Source organism: Alexandromys fortis, unplaced genomic scaffold, assembly GCF_014885135.2.
Source record: "Alexandromys fortis isolate MF-2015 unplaced genomic scaffold, M_Fortis_MF-2015_v1.1 scaffold_100_1_3062724, whole genome shotgun sequence".
Lineage (NCBI taxonomy): Eukaryota > Metazoa > Chordata > Mammalia > Rodentia > Cricetidae > Alexandromys > Alexandromys fortis.
The window spans coordinates 398,359-417,709 of NW_026067992.1; the positions used below are offsets into that span (position 1 = coordinate 398,359).

General features: G+C 47.1%; 1 protein-coding gene and 1 long non-coding RNA gene across 3 annotated transcripts in view; one reads left to right on the forward strand and one right to left on the reverse strand.

The window, feature by feature from the left end:
* LOC126512266 (uncharacterized) overlaps positions 1–9,062 on the forward strand; it is a 22,141-nt gene extending 13,079 nt beyond the window's left edge. Inside the window, exons 2-3 of the long non-coding RNA XR_007594976.1 lie at positions 5,282–5,505; positions 8,704–9,062. This is a non-coding gene — a long non-coding RNA (uncharacterized lncRNA). The remainder of the gene's footprint in view (positions 1–5,281; positions 5,506–8,703) is intronic.
* Positions 1–19,351, reverse strand: part of Opa1 (OPA1 mitochondrial dynamin like GTPase) — a 576,400-nt gene that overhangs the window by 330,548 nt on the left and 226,501 nt on the right. The window lies entirely within an intron of this gene.

Here is a 19,351-nt window from a genome sequence, read left to right on the forward strand (position 1 = left end):
TCCCCACCCCACCCCACCCCCAAGATCCCAATTTTGTCCCCGGCAATTTTATCTACTTCCCTTAGGCAAGAGGATAACTATATCTTTTTGTGCTTTTGAGTATGACTTCTCCATCTTCTATACCTGTTATTCTTAGGTTTGGTCTTTTCATGATGTCTCATATTTCCTGGATATTTTGTGTTGAACTTTTGTTAGATTTAATGTTTTCTTTGACTGATGAGTCTATTTCTCTTATTGTATCTTCAGCACTTGAGATTCTTTTTTTCATCTCTTGTATTCTGTTGTTTTTATGCTTGAATTTGTGGTTTCTGATCATTTTCTCATATTTTTCATTTCCAGAATTCCCTCGGCTTCTGTTTTCTTTATTGTCTCTATTTTGATTTTCAAGTCTTGAATTGTTTCATCTGTTTCCTTGCCTTTTTGTTTGTTTGTTTGTTTTCTTTAAGGGATTTGTTAATTTCTTCCAATGTTTTTGTTTGTCTTTTCCTCTATTTCTTTGAGAGAATTTTTCATTCCTCTTTAAGGGCCTCAAACACTCTCTTAAAGTTATTTTTTAGGTCATTTTCTTCTGCTGCATCTATATTTGGCTGTTCAAGTCTTGCTGTTGTAGGGCCACTAGTTTTTATTGGTGTCGTGTTGCTCTTTGTGGTGTTGAGTGCTTTTTTTTACCTTGTCTACCCATCTTTTCCTCTGATTGGTGGAGTTGGGGCTGTGTCTCTGGTGATCATTTCTTCTCCAGGTGCCACTGGATCTAAGGCTCAGATGGTTGCTCCTTGTGGTGCGGTCATGACCATGGTTCCAGTCATTCTGGAGGTCACTTGTTTCTTGAGGTCACGCAGTGTTCCTGGGGGGTCCGTTGTGCAATCCCAGAGGTCATTAAGGCCTGCTTTCACAGAGGCTGCTTGCTTGGGGCTGCTCCTGCTGACGTTGTTGGCTTGAGCTTGCTCCAGTGGAGGTTGCTGGCTTAGGTCTGCTCTGGTGGGGATAGCTGGCTCCGGCTTGTTCCTGTGGATGTCCCTAGCTCAAGCCTGCTTCTGCAGAGGACCCTGACTCGGGCCCAGTCCCACAGAAGTTGCTGGCTTGGGCCTGCTCCCTCAGACATCCCTGACTCTCACGTGGTCCTGCATTGCTCTCTGGCTTGGGCCTGCTCCCTAGGCATGTTCCATGTACCTGCTCCTGTGGAGGTCACTGCCTCTGACCTGCCATCACCACGTGGCTGTTTTCTTTTCAAATTTGTCTTAAGGTTTCTACTACTTTGATGAAACACCATGACAAAAAGCAAGTTGTGGAGAAACAGGTTTATTTCTGTTTATACTTCCTGGTGACAATTCATCACTGTTCAGGTCAGGAACTCAACCAGAGCAGGAACCTGGAGGCTGGGACTGATGCAGAGGTCTTGGAAGAGTGCTGCTTACTGGCTTACTGGCTTTGTTCCTCATGACAGAATTTGGGAGGGAGGCAGAGCTGGGATCCTCATAACACAGAGGATCCTCATAACACTATAATTATAGCTACAATCAATGCTGTAACACATGAATTGCATGTTATAAAAAGGATCAGGCTCCGTTGTTAGGCAGAATGCAATCACTCCAAGCTGAAGCCAGAGTCCTAGATGAGTTTCCAAGTGAAGTGGCCTCTGTAGCTGAAGTTCGTTTGTACCAAGACAAAACAAATACTTTCTGGAGTTCGAACCCTTAAGCAACAATCCTAATGCAGACAGTCCCCTTGCCTGTACTGAGGAAGTGGGCCATGCTGATGAGAAATGTTCTTGGGACCAGAGGAGCTGGCATCCAGTGCTTGCCATTCCTGGTTCTGGAAGTATAGCCCTAGGCAAGGAGATAGTAAGCTCTCTGTGACGTGGGTCCTCATTTCCCGATGGGAGAAACATTTCCCACGTTGCCTGCTTGTGGTAGTTTGAATGTGATTGGCCCACATAACCTCATGGGGGTGGCACTGTTAGGAGGTGTGGCTTCGTTGAAGTGGGATGGCCTTGTTGGAGGAAGTGTGTCACCCTGGGTGTAGGCTTCCAGGTCTCATCTATTCTTAAGTCATGCTCAGTATCTCCGTTAGCTTCTTGTTGCCTGCAGATCAAAGATGTAGAATTCTCAGCTCCTTCTCCACCACCATGTCTGCCTGTGCCATGTATCACCATGATGATAACTGACTGAATTTTTGGACTGTAAGCCAGCCCCAATGAAAGGTTTTCTTTTATAAGAGTTGCAATGGTCAAGGAGTCTCTTCACAGCAATAGAAACCCTAACAAAGACAATAATTAACATATTAACCATGCAAATCGATGAGTTTCATCATTGTACATTCATACCTATGTCTGCTATGCTTGGTTCAATCTACCCTCTCTAATGCTCTCCCTGGGACACGCTGGAGAAAACTAAAGTTAGATACCTAACTTATACAGTACAAAAGGAGAATTTCGGATATCCTAAAGACTAGTCTAGGAAAGCAAAGTTATAAAGCTGTATAAGAACCCAGGAGACAGATCCTCTGCTGAGGGACACACACAGCAGGTGCTGATGGCTGGAGCTGAAGGGCTGAAGCCAGGTCGAGGCTTGAAGTTCTGCTTGGTCTCAGTTTCTGGGGGATCGCGACAGACGTGGAGATCCAGAGACAATTTTTCTGTCGCTAATCATTGGGCTATCACGTAGACGCTCCCAGAAAGCCAGCTGGCAAAGACACAGAATGGAAAATGATAGATTTGGGCTCTGAGACAATAAATAACCTGAGCTGGCAGGAGGACAAAAGATAATTTTTCAAAAGAGCCTTGTCTTAGGCTGCTGGCGACGGTGCGCTCGTGATTTCAGCAGTATGATAAAGTCAGTTCTATAAGTGAGTCTTAAAATAAGTATGCAAGGCAAGAGGTCATATGACGCGAGCCAGGTTAGCACTGGCTTGCTAGGTCATCTTGGGCAAGTCTCTCAATCACACAAGTCCCAGACCTTCGGCTACTGCTAACCACAGGCCTAAGAGCAGAAGTTACAAAACTTACAGAGGCCACACAAAGCCCAATCTTAATGATTTAGGATTTGGTCAATATTTCTCAAAGCTTACATACACACATATATCCCCACACCCCTACATACCCCCCCACAAAAGCTGAAAGTTTTTTTAAAAATTACAAGTCAATAGACTGCACTGCTCACAAAGGATTGCATCAAACATTTACAAAACATATTAAAGCTATTTACAGGAAATGTATTTTTTTTCACAGAAGGGCTTAAGGCTAGACTACATGATGAAGTCTGATAGTGACCCAGCAGTTCAGTTGGAAGAACGGCCAACAGATTGGGAGAGATGGTTAGCAGTGGCAGTAAAGACCATGGAAGTATGTGGAAAAATATCTCTGTGGTTAAAAGCACTGGCTGCTCTTCCAGAGGACCCAGGTTCGATTCCCATCACCCACATGGCAGCTCACAACTGTAACTCCAGTTCCAGGGGATCCATCACCCTCATACAGACATACACTCAGGGCAAACCACATAAAATAAAAATACATCACTAAAACAAAGTACTACTGCTGGTGGGTGAGCGAGATAGCACAAGTATTTATAAAATAGTTTCTATTGCGGTGATAAAACACCATGACAGAAAGCAAGCTGGGGAGGATAGGGTAACAGTTCATCACTGAGGGAAGTCAGGACAGGAACTCCACCAGAGCAGGAACCTGGAGGCTGGTCCTGATGCAGAGGCCTTGGAAGAGTGCTGCTTACTGGCTTTGTTCTTCATGATTTGCTCAGCCTGCTTGGTTAAAATATCATTCAGAACCACCAGCCTAGGGTGGCACCACCCACAGCAAGCTGGGGCATCTCACATCAATCATCGGTCAAGAGTTCCCGTAATAGCTTACCAAGCTCTGAAGACTGAATGACTTTTTTAGCTCAAAGTTCAAATTCCACCAAATCCTTCCCAAAACACATGGTGAGGTCTGCTACAGCAGTTCCAATCTCTGCCTTGGGTAGGGGTTTCTGTTTCTGTGATAAGACATCAGGACCAAAGGCAACTAACTTAAGGAGGAAAAGGATTAGTTTGCCTTATAGTTTATAGTTCATTATTCAGGAAAGTTAGGGCAGGAACTCAGGAACCTGGAGGCGGAAACTGATGCAGAAGCCACGGAGGAATGCTTTTTACTGGCTTGCTCCACAGGTCCACATGACTTGCTCGGTTTAATTTCTCATGCCAGCCAGGACTCCCTGTCCAGGGGTGGCACTGCCTGCAGTGAGCTATGCCCTCCCACATCAATCATCAGTTAAGAAAATGTCCCACAGACTTTCTTTCCTACATTGTCTCAAATTGAGGTACCCTCTTCCAAAATGACTCTAGCTTACATCCAATTGACAGAAAACTAGCCAGCCCAGCAAGCAAGTGTCTATCTACATGTGATCCAGCTATTCTCCTCCAAGTCTTTTAGGCATACACCTAAGAGAAATTAAAGGATGTACTCAAAGAAAGACTAATCTGGAAATATCACAGAAGCATTGTTTGTAACATCCCCAAACTAGAAACAACCCAGTTATCTATCAACAGTCCAACTTGATAAAATTGTGGTATAGCTATGCAACAACATACTGAGTAAAATTAGAAAAGAGTGAACTACTGGAATGCCCAAGAGTGTGGATGAATCTCAACATGGGTTGGCTACAAAAATACAACCAACTGAGGAACTGGAGAGATGGCTCACTGGTTAAGAGCACTGCTGCTCTTCCAGAGGACCTGAGTTCAATTCCTAGTTCCCACATGGTAGCTCATATCATCTCTAGCTCTGGGGGAGGGGATCTGACGCTCTCTACTGGTCTCTCTGAGCATCTGTGCAAGGGGCGCGTACACACAAACATACATGAATAAAAAATAAAAATAAACTATTCTAAAAAGAGAATACAAACAGTTGAACCAGGATGTAGCTTGATGGTAAAGTTTGCTTCTTACTAGAGGATGTGCAAATGGCAGAAAATGGACCAGTGTTGCTGAAGACTTGGGGTGTAGAGAGAAGGTAGGGAGACGGCTTGCCAAGGGGCATGAAGGAAATTGAGAATGATGGGCACTCTCATGTTCTGCTGACTGTTTATGCATGTACACTATGGTGGTTTGAGTGAAAATGGCCTTCGTATGCTCATATATTTGAATATTTGCTCCCCAGTTGGCAGAACTGTTTGGGAAGGGTTAGGAAGACTTTGTTAAAAAGGGTATGCCACTGGGGGTGGGATTTGAGGTTTCAAAAGCCCACATCATTCCTGATTAACTCTCCTCCGCTTTCTTTGCCTTGTGCTAGTGGATCAAAAGGAAGCTCTTTGCTACTGCTCCAGACCCATGCCTGCCTGTGGACATGCTCGGTGCCATGATGGTGCCTGCCTGTGGATATGCTCGGTGCCGTGATGACATCTGCCTGTCTGTGGACGTGCTCGGTACCGTGATGCCTGCCTGTCTGTGGACATGCTCGGTACCATGATAACGCCTGTCTGAACTTAATGCTCTGAAACTTTAAGCGGACTCCCAGTAAGTACTTCCTTCATAAGCAGCCTTAGTCATGGTGTCTTATCAAGTGGTAGAAAGGAGCTAGGACAGAATAGGTCTCACTGCAGCCCACTGTTTATTTTAACTCTGTATAGTCTATCCTATGCCGATTATATTTCAATAAGGCTGGAAGCAAAATATGCTCTGGGCAAGGAATTAGATGACATGAATTCTTTCAGGTCTGGACACAAGTTACCATGTCACTTTGACCAAGTTTTACCTGTGCCCTGAAAGCTTTTGGTTAGGTCAGGCTAAAACCCAAATGTTCCAAAGATCCAAACAGAAACTGCAGACACAGGCTGGGGGACACAGGCTAGGTTCACTGTGCAGAGCAGGCAGGGGCTTTGGCCTTACAGAATGTGGATCCTGTCCTGAAAAGCCCCTGTTGGTCATCTCCTGTCATCTCCAGTCATTTGTTTTGCTGATTTGATAAACTATGGGCACCTTTGGTGATGCTTCTGATGTCAGAGTGTATTAGTTACTTTTCAGTTCTCCTGCTTCAGCCTCTTGAGTGCTGGGATCGCAATGTGTGCCACCATGCTAAGCTTGAATCAGTTCTTTTTTTTTTTTTTTAAGGATTAGAGAGATAAATTTTTAAAAATAATTTATCTATTTTTTTTTAATGTAGATTGATGTTTTTGCTTGCCTACCTGTCTCTGTGAGGGTGTTGGATCCCCTGGAATGGGAACTACAGAGAGTTATGAGCTGCCATGTGGGGGCTGGGAATTGAACCTGGGTCCTCTGGAAGAGCAGCTGTCCTCCTGACTGCTGAGCCAGCTCTCCAGCCCTGATAAAAATTTTCAAAGGAAGGAATTTTCCCTGGGGTGACAGTCTATCCTGCGCACCAGGAGCCTCAAACTGGGAACTTGTTGGATATGCAAATCTGGGGCCACACCCGGACTCTTGAATCAGAAATTCCTGGGGTGGGGCTGTCAATCTGTGTTTGAACAAGCCTGCTCACTCCAGTGCCCTGCGAAGTGTGAGAACCACCGCTCCAGAAGGCTCGGGGCAGAGGTGGGTGGGGGCAAAGGGAACACAGAGCTCAAGGTTCTCAGAAGAGCCCGAGAACTTGCAAATGAATCTGCCAAGGAGTTCAACAGGCAGGACATGCCCGGGCAGAAAACCCACACCGTATGCCCACTGCCATTGCCTGAGTCCTGGATGCCTTTTCATATATGTTTAGTAATCTTAAAATGATAACTTTGTTTATATTGCATCGTTCAGGGTAAATTGCAGCATATTTTAAAAGAAAATGAAATTGCAGTGTCTAAGACAACAGTCTTGATTAGGACTTTCTTTGCCCATGTTGGCTGGAGACTCACTATGGAGTCATACTGGTTTGGGATTTTGATCCTTTTGCTTCCTGTGTGGTGAGATTACAATGCTCACTGCTAGCCCATGTTCGGTAGTAATTTTAAAAAACTGCACATACGTGTTTATGTAGATACGCTACTTCTGGAAGAATTCACAGAAGCCCTTAGAGGCACAAACTCTGGGGAGAGTGCCTGGATCCTGAAGTACAAAGCTCACATGTTCTGTCTAAAGTATTTGCACATTTTATGAAGGGCACAGATATACATTGCAATGATTGTAAAAGGGGAACTATAGTTCTGAAAAAGATCGGTGAAAAGAGTTAGGAAGCTTGAGTCTGCCTGAGGTTCTAGAAATTTCTTTCCCCTTCCTTCCTTCCTTCCTTCCTTCCTTCCTTCCTTCCTTCCTTCCTTCCTTCCTTCCTTCCTTTCTTCCTTCCTTTCTTTTTTCCTTCCTTCCTGTTCATCATTCCTGTTTTCCCAGAAGCCTGATTACCCCAAATCCTTTGCACGTATTAGACCGGTTAGCTCTACAGGAAGTTGGGAGAGTTCTGACTGCAGCTGAAAGCTGATTTCTCTACTTGCTCCAGGTCCTCCTCCTTCCTTCACCTCTCAGCCCACGTTTCTACTCCAGCACTAGTCTTGCTGTACCTGCTTTCAGTTCCCTGCTTTCTGCCCCAGGCTTGCTTTATAGGCATATGTCTTCTCTTCCCCATGACTGGGAAAACCCATACCACCATCCGGCTTTTCAGATATCTCCTACCGTGACCTCGTTGCTGAGCATCAGAGACATGGTAGAGTTTCCAAGGCACTTTCCCTTGAGACCAGATCAGTAGTTTACTCTGAAATTGTATTTTCTTCTTTATGTTTTCTTTTTTCCTTTTTCTTTTTAACAAAAACCCTTTTATTCTTTTTGCTCTTCACTCCTCTTTCCTGAGATCCTCACTGAAACTACCAGCCTGTGTTGGGTCTACTTCTGTGAGAACCAGGCTAAGATATCTCCTTGTAGTGAACATGGTGGAGCCTTGTAGACCTGTAGACACCTCTCATAGTAGTTAACATGGGGTTCTGGTGCCTTGTAGATCCATAGACACCTCCCATCACAGTTAACATGGAGCCCTGGTGCCCTGGTGCCCTGTAGACTCCTCCATCACAGTTAACACGGAGCCCTGGTGCCCTGTAGACCTGTACACACCTCCATCACAGTGAACACGGAGCCCTGGTGCCCTGTAGACACTTCCATCACAGTGAACACAGAGCGCTGATGCCCTGTAAACCTGTAGACACCTCCCATCATGGTTAACATTGGGCTCTGGCACCTTGTATACCTGAGGGTGGGATCTACTTCACTAAAAGAGATAACAGTTGCCCCAAGGGAGTTTTTTTTAGCTTTCCTGAAATGGAACTCCCTGCTTGTACATCTTATGCCTAAGTTTTATCTTCCCTGTTAACACAAAGGTGGTAATTTGCTATGCCTTGAATTTCAGGCATGGCTTCCTTTCCCAATTCATGGAAACCCAACTTCCATTGTGATGATATGAGGAGCTGGCCTATTGGCAGGTGACTGGGTAGTGATGTGGGGCCCTAGGGAATGGAATTGAAGTCCTTATAAAAGAAACCCCCAGAGATCTTCTTTTGTCCCCCCCCATCATGTGAGCACAACATGAATCCAACATTTATGGGCCAAAAAACTCTCCTTCACCCAATCTGTTGGCAATTTGATGGCAGACATCCCAGCCTCAGAACAGTGAGAAATCAACTTCTCTCGTTTATAAGTCACCCAGTTTGCAGTGGTTTGTCATAGCAATAAGAATGCACTGTAACATAGTTTGCAAATTTGATCCAATTCTGATCTCTGCACTTTAATTAGGTGATTTGGGGAGGAAGAAAGCATCTGCTCCAGCACATCCCCATCCTGACTCCCTGAGGATGCCTGGCTCAGTCGTCTGCAGATGCAGGCCGCGGATATAGAAGGTACTGGACCAACCTGGCAAGTCCAGCTCCTTACGTCACCATGTGTTCCTCACCCTCAGCTTGAAGTTCCCTCACAGGGGCACTGATGCCACTTAAGCAGGACTGGAAAAATGGTCAGGTGGCCTTTTCTACCCTCCCGGGCAGCATACTTTCTGTTAACACTTTCAAAGGAAACTCTAGAGTTGCTTTGGAGGAAATGTCAAGTTGGAAATGGTGGGAGAAATCCAGATGCCCCCTTTCCAGTTACCATGATAACATGAGCACCTCTTCATTGCTTTAAGTAATAAACATTTTTTTTTCTTACTTGAGAATCAAACTAAAATGTCCCTGTGAGATATTTGTAAGAATCCGACGGCCATATTATTTAAGAGATGTTGATTTAAGATAACGCTTTTCCCTTAGAGCAATGCTTCTTTGGGTGTCCCACAGCCTGAAACCCCGTCTGACAAAGTTCTTTAGGAACTGTAAAATCGGAAGATAACAATGTGCAGGCAGGAAAGAAGCCGAGTACAAGGAGCGCCTGGAAAAAACTTCTTAGCTTCAATTTAAGATAGCTTTGTACATCTTATTACATACTACAGCTTGAGGTTTAGAAGTTGTAACCCCCTTTGTGCAATTGAGGAAGCAGGTTCAGAAACAGTGATCCAAGTCACACAGTTAATCAATGGCAGAGATCAGACTAGACTCTGATTCCAACCCAAGGCCAGTATTTTTCCATGCCGTGTGACATCTCAGTGGCCTCTCGCAGCTGGAGTCCTGGGTTGCTTGCTGAACTTTGATTAGCATCTCCATATTAACAGTACTGTTTTGCACCCTCACCCCCACATACCTCACTCAGTTTCTGGACTTGGTCCTAGCCCCAGGGCTTGCTCACATCGTGAGCTCTAGGCCCCTAACATCAGGTAGTAATCTCCCACAACACCTGTCTCCAAAAGCCTCTTCTGGTCACATTCCCCGCTCATCCCTGCAAGCCCTTTGTCAGTATTTTCCCCCCCTTCACTTTCTTTCAAATGACCCTTTAAAAACAGCATTCTTTATAATCATGTGCTAAAAAAAAAAAAGAAAAAAATTAAAGATGAAAACCATATTGGAGGTCCTCCCCTCTTTCTATCTGCTAGGATTTCTACCACAAGGTCCATAGAGGTCACGGTGGGTTTCTAATGGTGTAGTATAGAATAGATGGACTCATTCATTCCTCTCTAGGCAGCGTAGTCTCTGTGGCCTGTCCAGACCACCTTGCTCCACTGGAGGCCAGTCTGGAATTCTCACTCCCTATTGTAGATACTAATACATAAAGTGTGTGATAGGCCACTGTGTGGAGTACCAAGAACCTGCTAGCCTAAAACACACTCATCCGGGCTGCTATCAAATCAGCCATGGCAACAAGGCACCCACTGTGTTTCTACGAACTTGATCTGAAAAGCATCCATTTCTCTTATGATCATCTCCTGCAGCTATAGATGCCGGAGGAAGAGGGAAGGGGCCTAACTGTCAGAAACTTTGCAAACCTGGCAACACCTTTTTCGTCCCATGTGCCGAGATGCCAAGAAGCCTGAGAGTGGGGCTAATGGGCTCATCGGGGAGGAGGCTGGGTGGAGAACACAAAACCCCACAGAGAACTGAGGACAAGACACTGGAGGACAAGGGGATACCCCGGGACATTTGTGTACAGGGAGGGTTGGCTGGGAGATGGAGGCTTTAATGAGCGAGCAGGAGGGACGCGCCGGCACGGTGCTCAGCACAGAGTAGGTGTTCAATAAATGTCAAGGAGTCTGACTCGACATCCAGCATCCAGCTGGGTGCACAGCGCACAGAGGAGGGAAGTGGCCTCCGATTGCCAGGGTTCTTCCTCCTCCACTCTTCCACCATCTGCTCCGTCCTGGTCGAATCATGAGAAGAAACACATCAAGTTCTTTCCCTGCTCTGAAGGGAAAAGCTGTTCTGTGCGCCAGGAACCCTCTGTTCCCAGATCTTGGCAGGGATGGCTCCCCCTTGTCCTTCAAGCCTTAGGCTAAATGCTACCTCCGCGCAGAGGCCTTTTCTAGTCCCTTTCTCCTCCTGGGTTCCCTATCACACCACACTATCACCCCCCACACCCACACAATTGGCAGAAGCTGTAATGATCGGGTTTGTTCCCTTGCCCTTTTCTTGCCCCACTAGAGGGAAAGCTCAGAAAGAGAAATCAGCTGAGTTTCTCACGGTTGTGACTCTGTACCTGAGATGTACTTATGCCTGGTCAGCATGTGGTCACCCCATGGTCAGCTGGGATAGACCCACAGACAAAGGTAGGCGTGATCAGGGCTTCACAGAGAGGAAGCTAGAGGGAGAGGTGGTGTAGGTCAAAACTGGTCAGTGCAACTCCAAGCAGCTCCGAGACATTGGAAGAGAAATGCTTTGGGATGACAGGACAAGGGGTGGGAGCTGCTAGTTCATCTATGAGAGTCTGAGGGCTTAGTGCCTCCACTGAGTGGAGCTCTCCAAGTACCCTCCTGACGACATTTTTTTTTCCTTTGTTCTTTTTTTGGGAGTAGGACCTACCCACTGGCCAGAAGAGATTTTATCCAATGGCCAAACCTAGCTTCCAAACCAAACAAAATTCACAATGACGGTTGTAAGTATGGCCCTGTATTGAGCATCTACTAAACACCAACCACCCCCACCAGCCATCTTATGCACCACGTTCTGTTTAAGGCTCAGTCATCATACAAGACGCCACTTCTCACCTCATCTTTAGTGTCTGGTGATAGGAGGCAAAGAGTGAATGGGACATCTGACTCACCGGGCCAGGAAGCGATGAGAGAACGTCAAACCCAGCTGCCTCCTACTCCAAAGCCAGCGCTCTTGGCCACAGTCTTCCTGGGCAGTACTATCTCCCAGGTGAATCAATTAATTGGGTCCCTTGTGGACTGAGTCATCCTCCATCAGACCGCCTGAACCTGTTCCTCTCCCGGAAACCGATCCAAACCAAATCCCCAAACTGACAAGGCCAAGGCCAAGACTCTGAAAACCTTTGATGACGTGACAGTGGAGTCGCTATGCCCTTTCCCTACCTAGAGAGTTGTTTTTGCCTCGGCCAGGACCCAGAAGAATCAGCGTTTAATTACCAGACATGTCTTATTTTGCTCAGTCCCGGAGTGGGATGGTTAAGAACTTAGAGAGGCAGACACCACACTCCGAATGCCAGCTCTTGTACTTAGGAACGAACCATGTGACCCTGGCTTGAATGTGTTTCCTTACTGATTGCACTTCAACCCTCACCTGTAAATGTAAGGACAATCTCACAGTGTCGCTGTGGGGATTACATGGAGCAGCGTGGGAGGTGCCAAGCACTGTGCTTGTCATCCAGCAAGCCTGCAGCGGTTGCTAGCCTTTATCATGATTATTAATCTCACGGGAGGGGTGCAGCTGACCAGAGTGGGTTAGAATCGGTGCAACTTCTCAGCCACCATCTTTGGGTGTGGAAAATCCTCTGGATTCCTTGTCTTTAAACTCAGGATAACTTAGTAAGTTTTAAGGAAGACGGCCCTCCTTAACTCAAAGTCTGCTTTTGTTGAGAAATGAGCAAACACCAGGGGATGGTCTTGGCTAAAGATGGATGGCATCTGAGCCTCCTGACTCCTGTCAGTACGCTCTGGGTGTGGGCAAGGGAGTTTGCTGTACCAGTTTGTCAACACAGTAAGCCTGCTGTTTGGCTCAGAGTGTTGGATGGACAATCAGCACGAGGACTCTGGGAAAAGAGACTTCAGAGACTCCAAGACCTAGTCTGAGCATGCTGTGAGTCCATCTGTAGGAATCTTAGTGGGCGGTGGCAGTCATCATCTGCTCCGTGGAAGGGAGGTTTATAGATGCTGGTACTCCCGGATGTAGGGGGCGACTCACTGTCTTTTCACAGGTAGAAGACCTCAGATCTTTTGGCACCGTACTTTCTTGGCAAATGAAAGTGGGCTGTGTTAAGAAGCTAAGACCTCCATGGTTGCCACTTCCTGGTCTGCAGGCTGTTAGGTAGCTTCTGTCATGTAGCCCATGGGGCCAGTGAGTTACCACCACTGGTGACTGAGTGTCCCAGAAGGCAAAGACTTCCCAGTCACCTTTGTCTGGAGCAATACCCTCCTCAGGGCCAAGTAGATTGGAGATTGGTGCCTGGTGTAGACCAACAGGCCAACAAATGCTGATGCTTGCCCCATCCCTGTAATTGTGATTTCCTGGAGCCCTGACTGCAGTTCCTCTGATTTCTTTTATTGCCCTTAGTAAGTCCCCTGAGGTGTTACCTTATCTGTGCTTGCCGGGTTTTCACCAATCTAAGGCTTCCTTGTCAGTCATGCCCAAGGGGCATTCCCTGAACCACACAGCAATCACACAGTAAAAAATATCAAGCCCAGAAGAGTACATCCCTCTGGGCTTACATTTTCTCCATTAGAAAAGTGAAGACATTGGACTGGCTTCTAACAACTCCATCTGTACAAATGACTTATTCCATCCAGTCCTCCATCCACTACCATACACACTCCTAGCATCTCTTGATTTCTGTTAGGAATTGCACAGGAAGAGCATGGTGAGACTAAATTTCTGCAAAACAAGAGAGGCTCCATGAAGAAATAAAAGATGGGGCTAGGGGACAGGAACACTAGCTTCTCTGAGCCTGCGTACAGGGTGCGCAGAGTGCAGGCTTTACGGAGTGGCGGGGCACAAAAGTCGCTCCCTCCTCCAGTCTCCCCAGCATTACTCAGCGTCCTGAAATGCCTGCTTCCCTGCAGCGGGTGCCGGTCGTCCTCTGAGCACGGCACAAAGGTCTCCTTGTGGGCCGGCAGCCGGGGCCGCCGAGCGTCCGGGTGACTCACGTCCTTGCCATTTCCTTTACGCGCCCCGCTCCAGCGCGTGGCTGCGGGCGGGGGCGCGGCTTTGGCGCAGGCGACGCGGGCTCTCCGGGAAGCCGCGGTGTGCTTTCATGTGGGCAGGGGGCTCCCGGCACGCGAGGCCAGCCCACGCGCACAGCCTCCCGGGGGCCGCGGCAGCTGGAGCATCGGCGGCAACGTGCTCGCAGTCTGGCTTCTTCAGGACTCAAAGCGCCCGCCCTTGGGGAGGCATGTGTTCCCCAGCAGGCGCTGCTCCGCGGCTAGTCTCCCAGAGCGCGTCACTGAGAAAAGTGAAAATTAACCACCGCAGGGAAGGCTTGTGGCGCAACCTCCTGGAGGATCTCTGGTCCCAGCTCCAAAGCACTATCAGCAGCTGCTAATCGGCTCTGTGCAGGGGACATCTCTGCAGGCCACATGCAGGGGAGGACCTCCTTGCACTCAGCAACTTGCCATGTGATGCCTGGGTACCAGCCAGAGCAGAGGATCCTCAGCAATAATGATCATTGGCTTGCCCGTGAGCCTGTCTTCCCTGGCAACATAGCCCATCTTTTTGGGAGATAGTATTCCTAAGAAAATGTTAACAGTGGGCTCCCAGGTGCCCCTCTTTCCTGTGTCTGCTCTGGTTTCATCTCTGCCCATGTGCAGTTTTCTTTGCCACAGAGACATTCTGAGTAACTTGCCTTCCCACAGGGTTGTCACAAGCTGTTCCCAGCAGGGAAAACCCATCTTATCTCCCTTAAGGGCTCCTGGCTGTCCTGTGTCGCCTTCAACTGGGAGCTGCTCCCTAGGGTCTGGCTGAATGCTATTTTCGTGCCCTCCTCCAAGAAAGAATATTTACAATCTTGTGGCAGCCTTTTCCACCCTGGACTGTTCCACGACTGCGTTTATACAAGATTAAGGGGTAGGCTGAAATACCAAGTGAGGGAGGGAGGGACTGGCTGAATGAAATTTCGCGGACTCCCTGCTATCCCTGGGTGATATCAGATAAACCTGGATTAGAAGCCGGGGCAACCAACTGTAACTCTCTTTCACTGTGCAATGTCTGGGCCTCCAGGTGCAGCTGCAGGTGCCCTCAGGAGCTGTCTGTTCTCAGTGAGGACGGACCCACCAAGACAACAGGCAACACAGTTGGTATCAAGATCCAGAGCCAAAGCCAACATGTGGAGCTGTCTAGATTCTAGAAAAATATGGAAGCAAACCAAGCATGGACATAGTGATGTTCTGTCTTTCTCTTGGGCCAGGTCAGCAGGCTGTCCCTGAGGACACACAGTGGGTGCAGAGAGCAACCCCCCTCTCACTCCTGTGCTCAATTGCCACCACTGTTTAAGGTTTACGGAGTCTTCCCAATTGTGACCGCTGGGTATGAGTGGCCTGGATGAAGGTCTTTTCTGCCCATATTTTAAGATGGTCATCAAGCCAGGCGTGGTGGCACACACCTTTAGTCCAAGCACTCCGGAGGCAGAGGGAGGCGGATCTCTAAAGTCGAGGCCAGCCTGGTCAAGAGTGAGTTCCAGGACAGCTAGGGCTATACAGAGAAACTCTGTCCTGAATAAATAAATGAATAAATAAATATCATTAGGATAGTGACTCAACAAATGGCCATTTTTAAAGAAGTCTTATATCTCTTCCCCAAATTCTAGCCTCTTGCTTGAAGAAAAACTTTGGGATGAAGGTTACTAACTAGGCCCAGATTGGATTGTAATCCAAAGACACATGTCCACTCCTGGGTCGGTCTCTAATCAGGAAGTACTATATGAGATCAAGCCTCTTGGGTCCTACTCTTCCAACGAGATGGCTAGAAGTTGACCTTGGAGAGGAAGAAGGACTGGAAAATTCAACAATCAGAAGTCTAGTTGTAGAAAAGGTCATTTAGATGGGATATAGAAAGTTTGTGAGTTGGTTGAAATATGGGGCTTAGAGATTTAAAGTCACATGAATCTCTAAGACCAAATTGGTTGTGCTTATCAAGACAAGACTCGCATTGCAACAACCTTAGCACTACCTACTGTAAGTTAGATAAGGTTTTGTTTCGGGTTCTTCTTAAAGAGCCACCATGGGCCACTTTAGATGGCTAAGAGCGCTGGCTGCTCTTCCAGAGGTCCCAGGTTTGATTCTCAGCACCCACATGGTGGCTCACAACTGTCTGTGACTTCGTCCCAGGCATATTGGATACCTTCTGGCCTCTGAGGACACCAGGTGTGCATCTGGTACACAGAGAGACATGCAGCAAACACCTTACACATAAAAATAACAACATTTTTAAAAAATTAAGCAAAGTGGCCTCTCTGGTGAATTTTAGCGTCAGTACCTTTTCATTTAAATGGCAGGGACTTAGACACTGTTCTCTTTCCGACAACTTCCTTCCAGAAGTGCCTTCTGAAACAGCAGCTTGTGAAGGCAAGAAATAGGAGAGGGACGTTCCCATGTGCCAACCACTGGATGTGCCCCCATGTCTATGACAGCTTCTCTCTGAGGCAGGAATTGCAATCCTTTTCAGATGATGGATCATGCTCTATGAGGTAGCAGGAGATTTTTTCAGATCCAACAGCTCAAAGGGAGAGGCAGGGCTCCGGCCTGATGGATCGCAGTCTCCTGCCTCATACTCCAATGGCTTCTCCTTGTTTTCCTCATGGCCTAGCCAGGCAAACCTTCAGCAGAATATCACTCACACACAAACGACTTCCTCGAAATGGCATTCGGTTTAGTTGATGGTTGACATTGGAGGTGGATGTGTGGAGGGGAAAGATTATAGTTGTCCCTGCCAATCTGTGGGTTCAGCATTCATGAATCCAAACTGTAGACTGCACATATTTGAAACGTATATTTGCATAGAGATCATGCAAATATTTTTTTCTTATTCCTTAAATAATACTGCACAGTAGCCATGTCTACTCCATCCACACTGCGTTAGGTATTAGAGAGATGGACATATACTGCATACAAATACCGGAGCATTTTCTGTGAGAAACTGGAACACACCTACCTAGATTCTGGTATCGCTGGGGTTCTCAGAGCCATTCATCCACAGGTACCAACAGACAATTCTACAAATTTGGTAAATCTCGAAACCATATGTTCTAGAAGTCTACAGAGACATTTAGCAAAAATGGTTACTTATAATAAATCTTGATTAAATCTCCCAATACAAAGTTCCTTATCCATCTTACAGATCCCTTCTGAGACCACACAAAGCCCTGAATTCTGGAGACAGCAGATGCTATTGCTCTCGTGAATAACATCACCACTTTGTACATGAGTGGGACAGAGGAAGGAGTATGTGCAGATGGAGACAGGGAGTAGGGGCAGTATTAGAGTCTTTCTGAGACCATGCACGGCTCCAATGTAGCCTTAGGAGCAGGGAGTATGAGGGAGAGGTGGCCTGGACCTGAGGAATCCTAGGATGGACCAATGGCAGCTGGAGAGGCAGACATCCACAGCCAGGCCGAAGAGCAGCTAAAGACATACGGATTGTGAGCTCAGCTTGTGTTGACTCAGAAAGGTCAGAAGCATGGGTTCCCAAACTTGAGGTGCCAATCAAGTTCTCAGTGTTGGAGTAGTGGCACCCAGGAGGCAGAGACTGGCAGCTCCTTGTGAGTTCAAGGCTAGACTGGATTACATAGAGACTTCCAGGTCAGCCAGGGCTACATAGTGAGACCCTGCCTCCAAACAACAACAGCAGCAAGAACAACAAACCTTCTTCAAACAAAACTTCTCAGGAAACCTGCCTGTGTGTTTGAGAGGGAACCAGAGGTGGCATTTTGACAGGGGCCACAGGTGATTTCATGTAGGCAGGACTCGGGATATATCTGGTGCCAGGGTTTTCCTCCCTGGACCTCGATGCTCTGCTTTATATATTGAGGGGATTCTGAGGACAGTTTCTACCACTGAAAGACTCGCAGGTGGCCATACCTGCCCAGCTCCTGGAAAATGACTCTAATTGACATAGCCTTGCAGCTCCATCTGGCCTGCGCAGCTGGGTGAGGACAGAGCAATGTCGTGTGTGTTCATGTGGGTGTCCAAATGGGACAGAGTTCTTCTCTCTGGAGGCCATGGCTTGGGTCCAGGACAAAAACCACTTCCAGTCTCAGGTCCCAGGATCACACAGGATGATTTATTCAAGGGCTCAAAAGAAAAAGAAATGTGTGTATTTTGCCGACAATTATTTGTGTACTTTTCCCTTGACAAATAGTCCCCATGCTTGGCCTGGGAGACAAGCCAGGTTCTCAGAACTGTCTTCTAAGGGTCTCTAGACTGTTTCCCTAGCAGGGAGGCCACATGAAAGCCTTCCAGGCGGCATCATGCTGCTCCCATGACAGTTCTTCACAGGGCAGAGGGGGAGAGTCAGGGAGTCCTGTCTGGAAAAACGAGACAGGCTGGGCCTGAAGCATTGATTTCTGGTTCAAGTTTCCCAATGAAATTTGAAGGAGGAACTTTCCATTTATCCCTGGCAGTCTAGGGAGTCCCAGATGAGGGCAGGGAAAACCTGCTCCAGGAGGACATCTGGCTAGACCTGCACTTCAAACGAGTATTCACACTGGTCAGAAAAGGACTCCATCCACCGGCCTTCAGCTCTGCGTTAGCCCTTTTGCGGTTCTGTGAAGAGCTGGCCAGACTTTAGGCATGAGAACCTATGGCTGTGTCATATAAGCCGTCACCTCTGGCTATGGGTGCCACGGATCGCTAAAGATGAACTAAACAGCTTGTGCTGTTTTATGTCAGATTCTGGGAATAAAAGAGTAAGTAAGACACAAGTCTTCTCAGAGTTTAGGGTCTGTGGGGATGAGAGTTGGGCAAATATTTGCCAGGGTAGACTCAGAGAAAAGTGACAAGAAAACAACAGAGCAATGGGAGCCTCCTATGACAGACATGAGGCAGTGCTTCCCAGAGGAACTGGGGTTCGCCCTAAGTCTTGAGGGGTGAATGGGATTGTAGAGAGAGTGGATGGGGTTGAGGGAAAACATGTAAGAAGTCCTGGAGATTAATGTGTGTCTGCTGCAGGTAGCTACAGCTAGCAGCCTTCAGGTGCTAGTAGGTAGATAGACAAAGGAATGAGGAGGCCAGGCATGATGTATACGCCTTTAATAGGCAGAGACAGGCAGATCTCTGTGGGTACCAAGTCAGAGAGCCTCCATCCCAAACTTGGACTTTTGCTTTGCTACCTAAGAGCTATAGGGAAATTGTTTGGATTCTCTGTACTTCAGCGCCCTAGAAATGGATGGACAAATCACTGTGTAATTTATCTCTAGAAATGGATGGACAAATTACACAGTAAAACTCTTGCCCATCCCTGTTTCTGTGGGTTTTGGCTTTTGTTATCAGTTATCCCTGGGGTACCTGGTGCATCATTTCACTCCCAGTGATGGGGTTCACACTGCAGGTCTTAACTATCTGGCAAGACACATGACAAATCTTGTCTAATGACAAATACTTTGAGAGGGGACTTCATTTGAAAATCAGAAAGTCATCAGGCAGTGGTTTTTTGGGGGGAGCAGAAAACAGAAAGTTCAAAAGGTGAGTGTAGACAGAAGTTTCTGACCTGCCTGGTCCCACAGCCATTCAGCTTCAAAGAAACACACAGCAGCTTATATTAATTATAAACTGTCAGGCCTACTAGTTCAGGCTTATTATTAACTAGCTCTTACAACTTAAACCAACCCATAATTCTTATCTATGTTTAGCCACATGGTTTGG